Source organism: Coenobita brevimanus, chromosome 113 (genome assembly GCF_032717465.1).
Source record: "Coenobita brevimanus isolate Jiangsu-jjx chromosome 113, ASM3271746v2, whole genome shotgun sequence".
NCBI classification, from domain to species: domain Eukaryota; kingdom Metazoa; phylum Arthropoda; class Malacostraca; order Decapoda; family Coenobitidae; genus Coenobita; species Coenobita brevimanus.
In genome coordinates this window covers 13,988,314-14,006,559 of record NC_137066.1, presented here as the reverse complement: position 1 = coordinate 14,006,559, position 18,246 = coordinate 13,988,314, and the positions used below count along the sequence as shown (strand labels likewise).

The 18,246-nt window shown below is 39.7% G+C and overlaps 1 protein-coding gene across 1 annotated transcript in view; it reads right to left on the bottom strand.

Annotated features, from left to right (window-relative positions):
- The window catches only part of LOC145418265 (uncharacterized), a 35,572-nt gene that overhangs the window by 16,544 nt on the left and 782 nt on the right, over nt 1-18,246 (bottom strand). The window lies entirely within an intron of this gene.

The following is an 18,246-nucleotide window of genomic DNA, read 5'->3' as shown; positions in this document are numbered from 1 at the left end:
TTTTACTGAGAAAATCTTGAATCTAACAGTACAGATTGTCTCGGATTCCTCCTTGATTGTACAGCTTCCATAAAAGTCTTTGGTTCGGTACTTTGTCAAATGCTTTCTTGAAACCAAGATACGTACTGTCCACCCACCCTTCTCTTTTCTGTAATGTTTCTACAACTCTGTCATAGTAGTTTAATAGATTAGTAACACATGATTTTCCCTTTCTGAAACCAAACTGCCTTCTGTTATCATATTGTGTTCTTCTAGATGGTTTACCCAAACTCATCTTATCAGCTTTTCCAGTATCTTACAACACTGCTTAGTGATACTGGTCAGTAGTTGAGTGGATTTTGTCTATTCCCTTTATTTAATAAGAGAACAATGTTTGCTTTCTTCCAAATATCAGGTAGTTTACCTTGACCGAAGGATTCCTTGAATATTAAAGATAATGTCTTCTTAACTTCTTTGCACATTCATGTAGCACCCAACATGAGACTTCCTCAGGACCATTTGCTTTTCCTTTGTCTAATTTACTTAACGCCTTCTGTATTTCTTTTTCTGATATTTGTATATCTGGTAATATGTTTGGACATGCATGTTCCATATCATCCCTCTCAAAATTATTTTTTTCTTGAAAAACTGATTGGAAATTCTTATTTAGTGCTTCACAAATGTCTGTCTCTTGTGTATAGAGGATCCCTTCATCCATAATGGATTGTATTTTATCTTTTACTTTGGTTTTGCTTCGGATGTAGCTGTAAAATAGCTTTGGTTGATCACTGCTTCTATTCATAATGCCTTCCTCAAACTGTTTTTGGGCTTCTCTCCTTATTCTTGTATATTCGTGTCTTGCCTGTTTATAGTTGTTATATGCCCTCTCAGTATTGTGTCTTCTGTATCTGTTCCACAACAAGTCTCTTTTTTCGTTTGATTTTTTACATTCTTTATTAAACCATTTTTTTAGTTTTCATTTCTGCTTCTTTGTGCTGAGGGATGTAATTTTGGACCCCTATTTCATAAAGTTCAAAAAATTTTCTATATATAAAATTTAATAGTCCTTGTGGTAGGTGGTGGCGACCATCATCCACTCACTTGATGTAGTGCTGCCTACTTCTTCTTTAGCCTTTATTATTCTTTTTCTGTGCCTGTCCTCCTCTCTTCCCATTTCTTCCATCTTTCCTGTCACTTCTTATTGCTTTTCTTTCCTTTACAGGTGGCCTTACATTGAGTGACAAGCCAAATGGTTTCCTGTAAGCCAAGATACTGTTTACAGCACTGGGTGGTAACCATATACGTGTCAACAAGTGCGTTGGTGGAGGCTTAGTGCCCCTCTCTGTAAAACAAATAACTCAAAATCAAATGGCCACCCTTTACGGGATTATGGCGTCTGGTAATAGATAGATAGACAGATAGAATATTGTCCTCTAAGCTCTTTTTCCCAGTCTACTACTAAGAAGTATTTCTTTAGGTCATAATAGTTGTCCTTTTTGTAGTTAATGCTATTTTTGTAACTTTCATTACTGTTCAACTACGTCATATGCAGTCCTGAAGTTACAATTTAATAATGTATGGTCACTTTTGCCGAATGGAGGGTGATACCTTATATTGTCAATATCATTTTCTTGCCTAGTAAATATAAGATCTAGTACTGATGGTATATCAAGTCCTCTTTTTCTGGTACTTTCCTTTACATGTTGTGTTAGGAAAAACTCCTGCACAAGGTCCAGGAGCTTTTGGTCCCAACCGCTTTCCTGGCTTTTTATATCTAGAGTATTCCAGTTTATATTTATATTGAAATCTCCAGTTAGTACAATACTTTCAGATTTCTCCTCCATTCTATAGTATGTAGTAATGCTCTTAAACTTTGAATTGTACTCTCTGCCAGGTCTTCATATTTGCCTTTTTCCCAAGGGTTTGATCTATGTGTGTGTGTGTGTGTGTGTGTGTGTGTGTACGCGTTTACGGGCAGAGTGCGATGTTGACCTGGGAGAGGGTGGTTGTTTTGGTAGGCGAGGGTAAAGGCACTATTGTTTAGGTTTAACAGGCAGGTGGGTCGGGCACAGCTGGCCTTACTAGTAATTTTCCACCCTTTTCCCTCTCCATATCTCTTGTTTTATTTATTTATTTTTTTGTCTCTCTCTCTCTCCTTATTCATCTGAACCCATTCCCTCTGTTTTTGAACTGTTCTCCTCTTTTTGTAAACCATACTTTTATTTCCCATACTCCTCCCTACCCCAGAAACACCCGCTTTAATAATTCCTTACCAACAACTCTATTTATAATTTTTTTTCCTCTTCTCCTTTCTGGGCCTCTCTCTCTCTCTCTCTCTCTTTCACATATTTAATCATTACTGTAAGCTCGATGCTTATTGTCCTCTTTCCTTCCCCATCACCATTCATCCTTTTTCCCAATGCACACAGTAGTTAATGCACGATATTTCTCGGGGATGGATTCAGGTAATGAAGGAGATGGCGCATTTTCTCCCTAATGAGAATGTCTGGCAGGAGTATTTTTTGGTTCCAATACACTTAGTCATTCAGTCATAATTATTGGCAGCATCAGTGGGAGTTCAGCGAGAAATGACTCGGCAACATCTCACCTTCACTCGGGAATAGATGAGACAGTTCGACTAATCAAACCATAAAATCATCAGAAAAGTTATGACTAGATATTAACCCTTAGACTGCGGGCTTGTTTTGCTTTGACTTGCGGCTCCTGCGGACATATTCGCGCTCCGACAGACTTTCTAAAAATATTTGCCAAAAATCAGTTATTAGTCCTAGAATATTAGAATCATATATACTCATGGCACATACCTTCAGCTTTCTCCTTAGGTGTTTGTTGAGCCTTCGTCGAGTACCGTAGGACTTGTGGAGACCTCTGAAGTTGGGTAACGAAGTCTCCAATTTACACTTCCCGACAACTCGTAATATGATTACCACAGCCTGATATTATCACTAGAAACACTAATCTATGATTCTCAAATAGTTTGGAATCCATACTCCCCCCAAAAAACACTGTGAAAGCAATGAAAATTACGAGGGTGTATGACCTTCCCACTTCTGATTGTTCGCCGCTAGTGTTGTCTATTATTCATAAATATAACACTTATATATATCTACAGTCTTTATCCATAAGTTTCCTTCAGTAATAGTAGTTTATTGTCACTGTAGGGATTCAATTTCTTTCAGTAAAATACGTAGCATTCACTTTCTCGTCCTGTATACTAGCATTGAGAGTGAATGACACTTTCACCTTCACTCTCATAACTCATAGTATTCATACATGCTAGAGTGAAACTTTCACTTTCATTACTCCTAGTATATATACTTGTATTCTTATAATACCACTCATTTACATTTCTATTTACGTTCTCTACTTTATTTACATTATTTACATTTCTATTTTATTTACACTGTGTTATGCATTGTCACTTGAAGTAACTTATGAAACTATTTTCCACTGTTCACTTAAATTTACATTCATTGCTTTCTTGCTGTTTACACATTATTAACACTTTATTTACAATTCCACTTGCACTGTTTTACTCAATAAAAAGATCATAGTCACTCTCTATCAATTGTCAGCCCTTTACCTCTTTCCACACGAGGTTTAGTAGGGGGTAAAGGTCACAGGGCCCTTGGCATGGCGCTATAAAGCGGCGGAAGTTAGCAGGAGCAAATCAGACATACTCCCACTTTCAAAGACGACAGTGAACTGATAGTGGTGGCCTCCTGCCGGCTGGCTAGGGTAGGTGCAATATTACCAACTTCAGCCCTATGAGACCTGCTAATATATAGCAATGAAATGATTGGCAGGAAACCAAGACAATACATAATAAATTAGGTAGTTCCAGGTGAATGTAAATATCACTTAGGCTTCTCCCTTCCCTCCTTATATGTATATTTATTACGAAAATAGATTATACGGCATATTTCAAGGGGAAATAAACAGCGAAAATTAGCGAACGAGTGCACGTGAGGTGTTGTCAGGTGATAATTAGCCAATTCCAGGTGTATGGCACTATCACTTACCTTATTTCTTTTTTGTATATATTATTTGGTATAAGAATAGGGCATAGGGCTTATTTCAATGGATGAAATTAGTGGAAAATTCCAGGGAAGATTTACTTAGCGTAGAATACAGTGTGGTGGCCTGCAATAATTAGGTAGTTCCAGGTGAATGTAAATATCACTTAGGCTTCTCCCTTCCTTTCTTATATATTTTTTTATTACGAAAATAGATTATACGGCATATTTCAAGGGGAAATAAACAGCGAAAATTAGCGAACGAGTGCATGTGAGGTGTTGTCAGGTGATAATTAGTCAATTCTAGGTGTATGGCACTCTCACTTATCTTATTTCTTTCTTGTATATATTATTTGGTATAAGAATAGGGCATAGGGCTTATTTCAATTCCAGGGAAGATTTACTTAGTGTAGCACAGCCGGGCAGGTGAGAGCATAGGGTAATGGAGGGGAGGTAGGGAGGGGAGTCAAGAATGGGGAGAAATGGCTAAATCGTCAACAATGGATGGGAGTACAGATGAGATTAGGAGTGCTGACTAATGTTGGACATTGGCAGTACTGATAGATGATACAAGCCACCACTTGAAAGCCCGGGCGAATTCAAAATAACACAGAATCACAAAAGTGTCGCCCTGTGGTATGATCCCTTGCTCCCAAGCGTCACGAAAGTGACGCCCTGCGGTGAAGGGGTTAAAGCAACCTATACCTAACCAACTTAGGCCTAACCTAGTATTAAATTAGCATAATACCTTATTTTGATTGGGGGGATGAGGAATGTACAATGGTGCCAAGTCTTTCCTCGAAGCACTCGGTCCGACATTGCCAGGATGACTGGACGACCAAGAATACCAGGAAAAAAAAAAATCTGTCGGTATAATGGTAGACTTCCAGTAGAGGGAGTATTATGAAGGATGGGACCCCCAACGGCCGTCTCCCATGGATTGACGGCTTCTGAGGGTGGTCAGTCAGCGCCATTACGCACGGACATTTTATTTTTTTACAGAGGAAAAAAACATTCTGCATAGTGGTAGACCAACCAGAAGCAGAAATCAGACAGGATAGGGCTTCCCTTCTGGGAGAGCAATGCCACATTCTTCACCTGCATACGACAAATTTTGCACAAAGCTTGCCATCCATCTGGGGTCGGTTTTAGGCATGTGATTCTCAAAAGCAGCCTCCCAAGGGGGAAGAGATGGCCTTTAGGAGTCCTGTGCACCTCTTTCATGCTTGGCCATATATATATATATATATATATATATATATATATATATATATATATATATATATATATATATTGTTACGGAACAGAGAGAGATAATGAAAACTTCAAGTGAGAATACTAAAAATCACTACTGTCCTGCAAAGTTCCAGGTTCAAAACAAAAGAGTTAGGTAAAATTACAAGTTAAAGTTTAATGCTCAAACTAACAACTAAGCATTCAGGACTCATAAGGATAATGTAATGGCAAAAAACAGGTTAAATATATGGTTAACTGCAATAGCCTCTATTAACACGAAATTAGCAAGAGTAAATTTATCTAAGTCAACCCTGATAAAATGAGAAAACCGGATAATGCTCAGTTAATGCAAGATATATTATTACAGATACAAAATATTATTACTACTGGCTGACAGTAAAAACCCCACACTAATCACAAAAACCTCACCAGGCCCACGAACCAACACCTTATGCTATACAGTACAAGATAAAATGTAATAACACTTATACTCAAATTACACAGCTGCTAGATGGTTGGAGACTTCCTGAGCACTCACAAAAATAATAACAACTGTACAGGGGAGGACAGAGATGTGAACAAAATGAGGAGTAGATCTAAGTGGCAATTAATGCAGGGACTGAGCTCATTATATAGGGGCTGGCAGAGCTTGATACAACTTGTAAGAAGGATGCGCAAATGAAGCCATAGGGGACAAAGAGTTGACACTCCTGCTCTGAACAACAGAAAGAACGACTTACTCTACTACAAGGGGGAGAAGGGGGGAGTGAGGCAGAACACGCAAGTCCGGTCACTATGGAAGCCAAGAGGCGAATCGTGATCAAACATGCAGCACACTGTACGTTAGAATTATACAAAGGATGAAGAAATCATAGGCTATGTAACACCTCCCCACAAAGAAAAAGAAATTTACAAAGGAAATTTCTTATTACTCTAAAACAATCTGTCTAAAGTCTAGATAAGCAATCTGCAATAACATTTTCTTTCCCCTTGACATGTTGTATGTCTAATGAATGCTCCTGAAGAAGTAGACTCCATCTTGTCAATCTCTGATTTATATCTTTAAACTTACTAAGGAATTTCAGTGGGATATGATCGGTATAAATGACTATGGAGTCAAAACCAGAACACAAATAAAATGAAAAATGCTGTAAACCCAAAATCAAGGCCAAAAGCTCTTTCTCAATAGTTGAGTAGTTCTTTTGAGGTGGAGTGAACTTCTTACTGTAATAAGATACAGGGTGTTCAATACCCTGATCATCCTCTTGCAGCAAAACAGCCCCAGCTCCTGTATCACTTGCATCAACAGCCATCTTAAAAGGCTTAGCAAAATTTGGAGTAGCAAGCACTGGCTGACTTAATAGGATAGCTTTAAGTTTGCTGAAAGAGGATTCACAGTTATCGGTCCAGACAAATTTAACTCCCTTTTTCAGTAGGACTGTAAGTGGTGATACAAGAATTGAAAAGTTAAGAACAAATCTCCTGTAATAACCTACCATTACCAAAAGTCTTTGTAGCTCTTTCCTACTTTTAGGTCTGGGAAGATCACTTATAACCTGAACCATAGCTCCTGGTGGTGCAACGTGTCCATCACCAATTACGTACCCAAGGTACTGAACTTTAGCTTGACCAAACTCACACTTTGATAAATTAGCTACAAGATTAGCCTGAACCAAACGCTCAAGAAATTTACTGACATGGCATAGGTGATCTCTCCAGTTGTCACTGAAGATTAATACATCATCAATATAAACAACACACCCTGCTAAACCCTCTGTTACAACATTCATGAGCTTCTGAAATGTGGCTGGTGCATTCTTCATACCATATGGCATTACAGAACATGCAAAAGTCTTTCCTAGTGTTACAAAACATGAGATCTCCCTAGCACGTTCAGTCATAGGTACTTGCCAGTATCCCTTTAACAAATCAAACTTACTTATGTACCTAGCCTTTCCAATCTTGTCTATGCAATCTTCCACGCGAGGGAGAGGGTAAGTGTCTGTTTTGGTTATCTGATTAACACATCTGTAGTTGATGCAAAGCCGCTGTGACCCACCTGGCTTAGGGACTAGAGTGACAGGAGAACTCCACTCGCTCTGACAGGGCTCAATCATCTTGTGGTCCAACAGGTAGCCAAGCTCTTTCTGGATGAGAGGAACATTCACTGGGTTCACACGGTAAGGAGGCAGTTTAATTGGCTTTGCGTCTCCAACATCGACATCATGCATCAACACAGTGTTTTTTCCTGGAGTGGCACGGAACACTTGTGGGTACTCCTGCAGTAATGCCGAAAACTCCTGCCTTTCCTCGGGAGGTAGATGAGAAAGCTTAGTCTGGAGATCATTCATGATATCAGGATTCTTCCCCAAACTATCACTCAGGCTCATGCTGCATGGGAGAACTTCACTTCCAGACTCGGATGGAACAGCTACAGTGCAGACTAGGTTATTTTCGTCCCGCCTGTGATATAACTTTAGCATGTTGATGTGACAAAGTTGCTTGTTCTTTCTACGATCTGTTGTGGCGATGACATAGTTGACATCACTGAGTTTCTTCTCCACGAAATAAGGGCCACTAAACTTGGCTTGAATAGGTTGCCCATGCACCGGTAGCAGAATCAAAACCTGATCTCCTGGCTGAAAGTGGCGTAACCTGGACTTCTTATCATACCAAGTCTTCATCTTCTCCTGAGCAGCTCCTAAATTCTCTCTCGCCAGCTGTAAAGCAGTGGACAGCCGTTCTTTGAACTTCATCACATACTCCAGCAGTTTGACGTCATCTTCCTCTGACAGCCAGCATTCCTTGAGTAGCTTAAGGGGTACTCTTACTTCATGGCCAAACAGTAGTTCAAAGGATGAGAAGCCCAGTGATTCATTTGGAGATTCTCTTGTGGCAAATACAACGAATGGAAGACCTTTATCCCAGTCTTTCTGATGTTCCAAACAGTATTTCCTGAGCATCGATTTGAGTGTTTGATGATATCTCTCCAACGCTCCTTGGGTCTGGGGATGGTAAGCTGAAGACGTGATCTGGGTGATACCCAGCTCTTTCAGAGACTGCTTGAAAACATTTGACATGGAATTACTTCCCCGGTCTGACTGTACCGCCCTGGGCATACCAAATTTTGTGAAGAACCCTAGCATTTCCTTAACCACGTTCTTTGCTGAGATATTTCTAAGTGGAATGGCTTCAGGATAACGAGTAGCCATATCAATCAGGGTCAACACATAAGAAAATCCTGAAGAAGTCTTAGGAAGAGGGCCCACAATATCCACCAACACACGGGTGAATGGCGCCTCAAAAGGAGGAATGGGAACTAGAGGTGCAACCTTTTCGGACTGATTACACTTCCCCATAACTTGACAGGTGTGACAAGACTTACAATACCAGGAAACATCTCTGAAGATACCTGGCCAATAGAAGTGTTTCAAAATGCGTGCCACAGTCTTCCTCACTCCAAGGTGTCCTGCCAAACTGGAATCATGAGCCACTCTAATGATATCCTGCCTACAAACACGAGGGATGACAACTTGATGTACAACCTCCCATTCACAGTCGGCTGATGCTGTTGGGGGTCTCCACTTTCTCATAAGTACTCCTGACTTTATATAATAACAAGGAGAAGCACCAGCTGACTCTTCCTCACAGCAAGCAGAGTTAGCTAGACCATTCAACTCAGGGTCAGCAACCTGCAACTCAACCAACTCTTGACGAGACAAATTATCAATACTACGGGGTACTGCCTCATCTGGTGAGTGGTCCAAATTAGCAAGAAAAGTGTTAGCTAGGATAACATCATCATCATCATTATCCTCTAAATCACCAGTAATTTTAGACTTAGCCCTAGTGACAGCACATGCAGAGAACACATCAAGGATATCACAATCCTGGGTCGCAGTCACTGGTCCACCAGACAACTGAGGAGCTGGACACACTTGACTTCCACCAATATCATTTCCAAGTAAGAAAGTTACACCTGACATTGGGAGTGTCTCAACCAACCCAACCATAACGGAACCATTAACAAAACCAGACTCTAAATTCACTCTGCACTTAGGGACAGAGAAGTAATTATTCCCTACACCTTGTAAGATTACAGTTTCATCAGAGGAATTAACATTAGAGCCTAGAACACTGGTCAGCATAAGGGATTGGCAAGCACCTGTATCACGATATATTTTAACTGATTTCCTGTCATTACTGTCCAGAGGACTGACAAAACCATCAGACAGGAAATTAGCACATGAACTCTTGAGAGTGTCACCCACGTTACTGCTCAAAAGAGGAGCTTCATCATGAGAATTTAATTTACCCCTCAAAGCAGGTTCAGTTAACTCGGTTAAAGAATTCTGGGAACAATCAAGGGTGGACACTAGACCAATTGACTGAATATTTAAAGACTCCTTTTTGTTCACATCACGCTGTCTCCTGAAACACTTCTCCGTAGCATGACCAAGCTTACTACAATAAGTACATTTACTTTTCTGAAATCTAGAGGTGGAGCTGGTATTTACTTCCTGAGAAACATCATCTTTATTCTCTTTCCTGTTACCTGTACTCTGAGTAGAGGCACCGTACTTACTCTCAGCTTTCCTTTTTTCTTTAGAATATCTCTTGTGAGTGAGAACATATTCATCAGCTAAAACTGCAGCATCAGACAAATTATCTATTCTTTTCTCATCAAGATATAGGCTTACATCTTTATTAATACACCTTTTGAAGTCCTCCAGCAAAATCATCTGCTTAAATTTATCAAAATCAGAATTTACATTCTTAGAATATAACCACTGCTCTAACAGATCTTCTTTGATTTTTGCATACTCAACATGGGATTGCTTATCTTGCTTGTAAGTTGTCCTAAATTTTACTCTATAGGCTTCAGGAACAAGCTTATGGGCCTTAAGAATCAAGCTCTTAACTACATCATAATTATCAGATTGATCCTGAGGCATAGATGCATAAGTTACTTGAGCTTTAACGGTGAGAACACTCTGTAGGAGTACTGGCCAATACTTTTTGGGCCAATTAAAACCTGTAGCTTCCTTCTCAAACAACTGAAAATACTTTGTTAAATCAGATTCATTAAAAGGAGGGACAAGTTTAACATTTTTAGCCACATCAAAATTATCAGGGCTAGATGATCCAGTTTCATTTTGTTTCATGCGATACTCGTGGTCTGCCTGAATCCTAGCATTTTCAATTTGTGCCTGTGCCTCCTGAATACGAGCCTGAGATTCAGCCTCCTTAGCACAAGCCTCCCGCAGGGCTAGCTGTAACTTAGCTATTTCAATCTGCATTTGCTCATCTGGAGGAGTTACATTAAACAAGCTTTTATTAATCATGTCAACAATTTGATCTTTAGACTGATGAGAGCGAACAGCAATTCCCAATTGTTGAGCAACAAGCTTAAGTTCATTCTTTGTTCTGTTTTCTACATCACACACTGTTTGCACATTTGACAAAAAATCTTTGGCTTCATCAAGCGTAGTAATAGTAGACATCATGAATAAATCACAGTCACAAAATATCAAGCAATATCCTTATGATAATATCCTGAATATCCTGATAAGAGGTCGCCAAATTTATGTTACGGAACAGAGAGAGATAATGAAAACTTCAAGTGAGGATACTAAAAATCACTACTGTCCCGCAAAGTTCCAGGTTCAAAACAAAAGAGTTAGGTAGAATTACAAGTTAAAGATTAATGCTCAAACTAACAACTAAACATTCAGGACTCTTAAGGATAATGTAATGGCAAAAAACAGGTTAAATATATGGTTAACTGCAACAGCCTCTATTAACACGAAATTAGCAAGAGTAAATTTATCTATGTCAGCCCTGATAAAATGAGAAAACCGGATAATGCTCAGTTAATGCAAGATATATTATTACAGATACAAAATATTATTAATACTGGCTGACAGTAAAAACCCCACACTAATCACAAAAACCTCACCAGGCCCACGAACCAACACCTTATGCTATACAGTACAAGAAAAAATGTAATAACACTTATACTCAAGTTACACAGCTGCTAGATGGTTGGAGACTTCCTGAGCACTCACAAAAATAATAACAACTGTACAGGGAAGGACAGAGATGTGAACAAAATGAGGAGTAGATCTAAGTGGCAATTAATGCAGAGACTGAGCTCATTATATAGGGGCCGGCAGAGCTTGATACAACTTGTAAGAAGGACGCGCAAATGAAGCCATAGGGGACAAAGAGTTGACACTCCTGCTCTGAACAACAGAAAGAACGACTTACTCTACTACATTTGGGAGAAGTGGGGAATGAGGCAGAAAACGCAAGTCCAGTCACTATGGAAGCCACGAGGCGAATCGTGATCAAACCTGCAGCACACTGTACGTTAGAATTATACAAAGGATGATGAAATTATAGGCTATGTAACAATATATATATATATATATATATATATATATATATATATATATATATATATATATATATATATATATATATATATATATATATTAGCGTGTGTGTTTGTTTATTCAACTCGTTCACTATTATTACGTAATTTTATAGTATCCATGCTGCCTACAGAAGATACACTTGTAGTGCAAAATCTAGTCACCCTTCCAATAAGAGAGATAATCGGTGAGAAGAATAAAATCTTCCAAGAATAGTATGAACATTTTGTAATGCGTAAATCGCATAACAGTAGTAGAATTTGCAACACAAGGCTTATCTGAATGTGAACTCAGTTAACTGCAGGTTGATGTTACCCTTCTCCGGCGGTCCACCATCCTCCTTTTAGAGGATAGGAAGAGTGTTGAGGAACGTTTGTGTAATCGAGCAGTGGAGCCGAATGCTTAAATCAGTGCCACCACATAGGGGCATCACTTTCCAGCATCAATGCCATATTGAAAAGAGTTACATAACTGGTCTCGACTACACATAGTATCGATCTCCCGAACGTTTGAACACGACAGCGTGTGTGTGTGTGTGTGTGTGTGTGTGTGTGTGTGTGTGCTCTCTCTCTCTCTCTCTCTCTCTCTCCCTCCCCCCCCACCGCCCTGAGAGATTTATTGCCTACTCGCCTAGAGCAATCTCATGCATTAAATATTCAAGCATTTACGCTGTGAAAATTAAAAGAAGAAAGCGTTGGGCAATAGATTAAAAGAAGAAATTTTTGAGCAGAATTATAATTATATTTATACCTGTATCTATCTGCCTAAATCTATCTATCTATCTATCTATATATATATATATATATATATATATATATATATATATATATATATATATATATATATATATATATATATCTCCTCCTCATCATCATCATCATCAGCCATTACAAGTCCACTGCTGAACAAAGACCTTCCCCAACCTTCTCCACGAATTCCTTGCCTGAGCCAATCTTTGCCACGTTCTCCCTGCAAAATTCTTTAACTCATTCCTCCACCTCATGTCTGGCCTTCGTCTGATATATATATATATATATATATATATATATATATATATATATATATATATATATATATATATATATATGTGTGTGTGTGTGTGTGTGTGTGTGTGTGTCAGCTGGAAGTTGAAAGTGGCAGCAATCATAGCATATGCACGTTTGACGAGAAGAGTGAGAGAAAGACACGTTTTGGGATGAGCTGGATGAAGTAGTGGGAGAAATGTCCAGGAGCTATGAAATGATCATAATTGGGGATATGAATGGAAGAGTAGGTACTGGTCCTGAGGATGACATAATGGGTTGTTATGGAGTACCAGGAGAAAACGATAATGGGAAGCAACTAAAGGATATGTGTCAGGAGAGGACGTTGTGCATTTGTAATTCGTATTTCAAACACAAAGATGCACATAAATATACATGGTACAGAAGGAACGGGGATTGTGTTGAAAGAAGCCTTATTGATTAGGTGCTCGTAGAGAGGTTGATGATGGGAATGGTTGCTGATACGAAGGCTGTGAGAGGACGATGTAAAGGCCTGTCAGATCATATGACTGTGGTATGCAAGATCAAAGTGAGAGGAGTGAAGTGGATCAGGAGAGAGAGGAGCAGTCAGGGAGAAAGACTGAAAATTGAGAAGCTGAGGATCAAAGAAAGGGCAGATGATTACAGGACCAAAGAGGAGTTAGAATCAATGAATTGGAATGAAATATATCTGAACAGCCTGTGGAATGCATATAGGGAGTGCTTAGTTAGGAATGCTAAAGCGGTGTGTGGTGTGGCAAGAGTAACAACAAAGAAGAAATGTACGGCATGGTGCGATGAGGAGATTTAGAAAATGGTAGAGGAAAAGAGGAGGAAGTGGCTAAAGTGGTTGCAGGACAGGGATTCAGTTGAAATAAGAAATGAATATACTGAGAGCAAGAAGCAAGTTAAGAGACTAGTGAAGAGGAAAAAGAAGGAAGTACATGATGATCTAGGAAGAAAAATGAATGCGACCTACTCTGAAAATAGGAAGTTATTTTGTAAAGAGGTGTGGAAATGTAGAAGTAAAAGCAGAAAGAAATGTGATTGTGTGAAAGATGTAGGTGGTACATTATCATCCCATGGGGATGAAGTAAGGACCAGATGGAAAGAATATTTTGAAAGCCTGATGAACGGGAATAGAGAAAGCTCAGCAACTGTAAACATGATTGGTTTTGGGGGTGTGCAGAGAAGGAAAGCAGTGCCAGGAGACGTGACACTCGCACAAGTGAAGAGTGCTGTAGCTGAAAAATGGGAAAGCAGCTGGGGTTGATGAGGTGTATGCAGAGATGCATAAGTGTAGTGAGAGAGTGGAATGGAGTGCTTATTGGAGATATGTAAGATGGCATGGATGAATGAAACTGTGCTTGCAGAGTGGAAAAAGGTTGTGATTCTACCCTTGTACAAAAAAAAAAAAAAAAGGTGAGCTAAGTGAGTGCAAGAATTATCGTGACATAAGTATACTAAGTGTGGTAGGGAAGGTATGTGGAAGAATTATTATAAAGAGAGTAAAGTGATATCAGAAGTCCTAGTGTGTGATGAACAGGGTGGCTTTAGGAGTGGCAGAGGATGTATGGATTAAATATTTGCAATGAAACAAATAGTACAGAAGGTTTGTGAGAAGGGCCATAAGGTGTTTATGGCGTTCATGAATCTGGAAAAAGCATACAACAAAGTGGACACAGAAGGACTGTGCAAAGTTTTGCGCATGTATGGTGTAGATGGTAAGCTACTTGGTGCTGTCAAGAGTTTTTATGATTGTAGTGAAACATGTGTAAGGGTAAATGGGTATCTAAGTGAATGGTTCACGATCGGTGTGGGTGTGCGACAAGGTTGTGTGATGTCCCAATGATTATTCAGTATATATATATATATAGATGGGGTGATGAGAGAAATAAAAACACGAGTAATGGAGAGAGGGATGGCGTTGGTAATGAATGGTGATCAATGGAATATCTCAAATTTGTTACATGCTGATGATGCAGTACTGCTTGCAAGTACCGGACAAGAACTTGGTAGGTTAGAGCAGAGTTTTGCTGATGGTTGTGAGCATTGTGTCTTGAATGTAAATGTGGAAAATAGTACAGTGATCGTTATCGAGACAGAAGGTGACTCCCAGTGCAATGTTACAGTGAATGGAGAGAGACTGGAACTGGTGAGAGAGTTCAAATATCTGGGAACAGTGATAAAAAAGAGAGGAAAATGTGCAAAAGAGGTTGATAGTAGAGTGACACAAGGAAGAAAAGTAGCTGGTGCAACGAATGCACTGATAAGAAACAGAAGCTTGAGTGTTGCAGCTGCACGAGGCTTACATGAAGGAGTGTTAGTGCCAGCTTTAACATATGGATGTGAGACTATGCTGTGGCAGGAATATGAAAAGTCAGGAGTAAGAGCAGTGGAGATGGGACTGCTGAGGAATGTATGTGGAGTACAGAGGGTGAATAGGATATGAAGTAATGTGATTCATGAAAGATGTGGAGTTAGGAAGTCGGTGGAGACCAGAATCGAAGAGAGTGTACTGAGATGGTATTGTGGCGGAGTTATGAGGTTAGCATCACCACTGTAGCGTTTTAGTTATGGGATTATATTTACTACGGGCTACACGAAGGCAAATGGTAAGGATAGATAAACACAAACGTGCTGGGAAGAAACAGACAGGGGAGTGATTATTGACTTGGAACAATACAGAGTTACTGCATGATTTCAAAATAGTACAAGTTTATTACATGACAGGATGTGAGAAACGGGAGTGCTGGGCTGATGTGTTTATGTGTATTGTATATGTAAAGTTGTACCACGTGGCCAGATTTTACCAGGAGAGACGGAGAGCAAGGAGGTAGTAGCTGGGGTGAAGTTGAGAGTAGAAAGAAGGTTGGAGCTAGGTCGCCCACTCGGTTTCAAGCCCCCTAATGAGGTGGGCGGAGCACTGGTAAGCCTAGGTCGCCTGAATATTCAAATTTGATTGGTTTAGGCACCACTACAGGTGAGGAGGGAAAAGAAATTGAATTCTATTCGTTGCGCCACCAAGGGCGACGCTGATTCCGAGAACGAGATGTGGAAAAAGCCATGAGGGAAGGAAACCACGTGTGTATGGTGAAATGAGGGAAAAAGCACGAGGGAAGGAACCACGTGTGTAGATGAAATGTGAGGTACAATACTTTGTGATGTAATATACGCCATAGCACTCCCTCTCCCCCCCCCCTCCGTTTTATGGCAATAAAACAGGGAGAAAAGAGAGAGAGAGAAAATATGATTAGGGTACAAGGTACACAATATATATATATATATATATATATATATATATATATATATATATATATATATATATATATATATATATATACATATATATATATATATATATATATATATATATATATATATATATATATATATATATATATATATATATATATACACACACACACTGCTTTCAAAGTGAGCGAATGCTTGAAAGTGATTTGGATGTGGTAATTACAAATAGTAATTGTGATAGAAGGAGAGTTTCTAATGACAAGTCCATTCCATGGCTATGTGTGATGGAGTAACGTATTAAATGGGGGGGAGCCATGACTATAAACTAAGCAATAGTAGCCGGGAATAACGTTCTGTATGAAAATTTATTTAGTTATGATGAACGAACAAATGAGAGAGTTATGCCCTCCTTTACAATTGAGCTCTTATATAAGGTACGGTAGCACAAACAAAAAACATTTCAGTACCATACAAATGCAACGTAGGTGTGATGACATGGAGTGTCTAGCTTTTTGGTATCAGATTATGCTGGAGTGTAAAATTATGGTGGTTTGCTGAGACGGCCCAATTGAGTGTAGGTAAATGTGGTAGTTATTGATGTAGTTTGTAGGGTTGTGGTTATTGGTGGAGGGATTACGGGAACGACTGGTGTTGATGGATGAGGGATATTGACAGGGGGAGGGGGGCACTGGGGGGAAAGAGTGTGGGGTAGGATCGCCTGTGGTTGACGGAGAGGGTGGGTTACGGGTTGAGGGGTGGTGGGTAGGGGAGTAAGGTGAGAGGTAGGATCGTGTGAGGTTGATGGAGAGGGTGGATGAGGTGTAAGGATGGATTGAGGGGTGGTGGGTAGGGGAGTAAGGTGAGAGATAGGATTGTGTGAGGTTGATGGCGAGGGTGGATGAGGTGTAAGGACGGGTTGAGAGATGGTAGGGTTAGTGCTGGAGGTCGGGTTTGTGTACAGTATTATGGGTGGTGGTGAGGGAGTGTTTTTCATCAGTGGGAGAGGTTTGCTTGTCTGCATGTTGCCTGAGTCGGGGTGTGTTGATGACAGGTAGCGGAGGGTACGATTTGACAAAGGGGATGGTGTGTGTGTGGGGGGGGGGGGTTGGTGCACATAGGTGTTTTTTTTATTTTTTATAATGAATGGAGGAAGGAAAAACAAAGGGAAAAAAATCAGTCCATGTGCCTAAAGGCATCCTCCATTCATAAAATACTTATAACAATTGGATTTAAAATCGAGAGGATTAAATGTACGTGGGAAGCAACTCCCAGGAAGTGAATTCCAGAGAGTAGTAGTTCTGGGAATAAATAAATTTTGATAAGCAGAGGTTCTGCATTGTGGGGGGGAGAGTGTGAGTTCATGGGCACTCCCAGCTGCCCGAGTATTTCGGGAGAAAATGTGAAGAGGAGGCACAATTGAAGCCAGTTCGTTAGAGCACTTAAGGTAAAAATATCGAGAAAATAGTGCTAAAGAAGCAACATCTCTTCGTACTGATAATGGAGGAAGGTCCTGCGTTATGCCAGGATTATTGATTAATCTAATGGCTTTATTTTGAATTTTGCCCAACTGCCTCAATGCAACCGCTCCACATCCACTCCACAGTGGTGAACAGTATAGGAGGTCATTTATATGAATGAGAAAGAGGGTGGCGCCAAAACTGATCCCTGAGGTACGCCAGCATTTATGGAATGAAAATAATAAATTCCACCTACCATGACCCGTATTTTTCTACTATGAAGGTAAGAAGAAATTAGAGGAACCAGTGATGCAAGGCCATAGTGTAGAATCTTAGACAATATGGCCTGGTGCCATACTCTGTCAAATGCTTTAGAAATATCAAATGCTACTGCGTGTGTTTCACCATGTTGGTCTGTTGTTTTGTTAATCTGATGGATAAGAAGGGAAAGAATATCTACAGTTGAATTTCCTCTCTAAATCCATACTGCCGATCATTGATCAATTTATTGATTTCTAGATGCTTGACTATGTGTTTGTTAATTAGTGTCTCAAAAACTTTACCGAGAAGGGAAGTTATTGCAATTGGTCTATAGTTTGATGGATCAGAAGTTGCCCCCTTTTTAGGAATAGGATGGATATTTGCTTCTTTCCAAGGGGCTGGAAAAATTGAGGTACGGATGCATAAGCGGAAAAATTTTGCTAATACAGGAGCCAACACTGAGGAGCAATTTTTAAGTACTATTGAAGGAATTTCATTTGGACCAGTGGCTTTGTCTGCTGATAGATTCTGTAATACGGCTTGTACATATCTGGTGTGAATC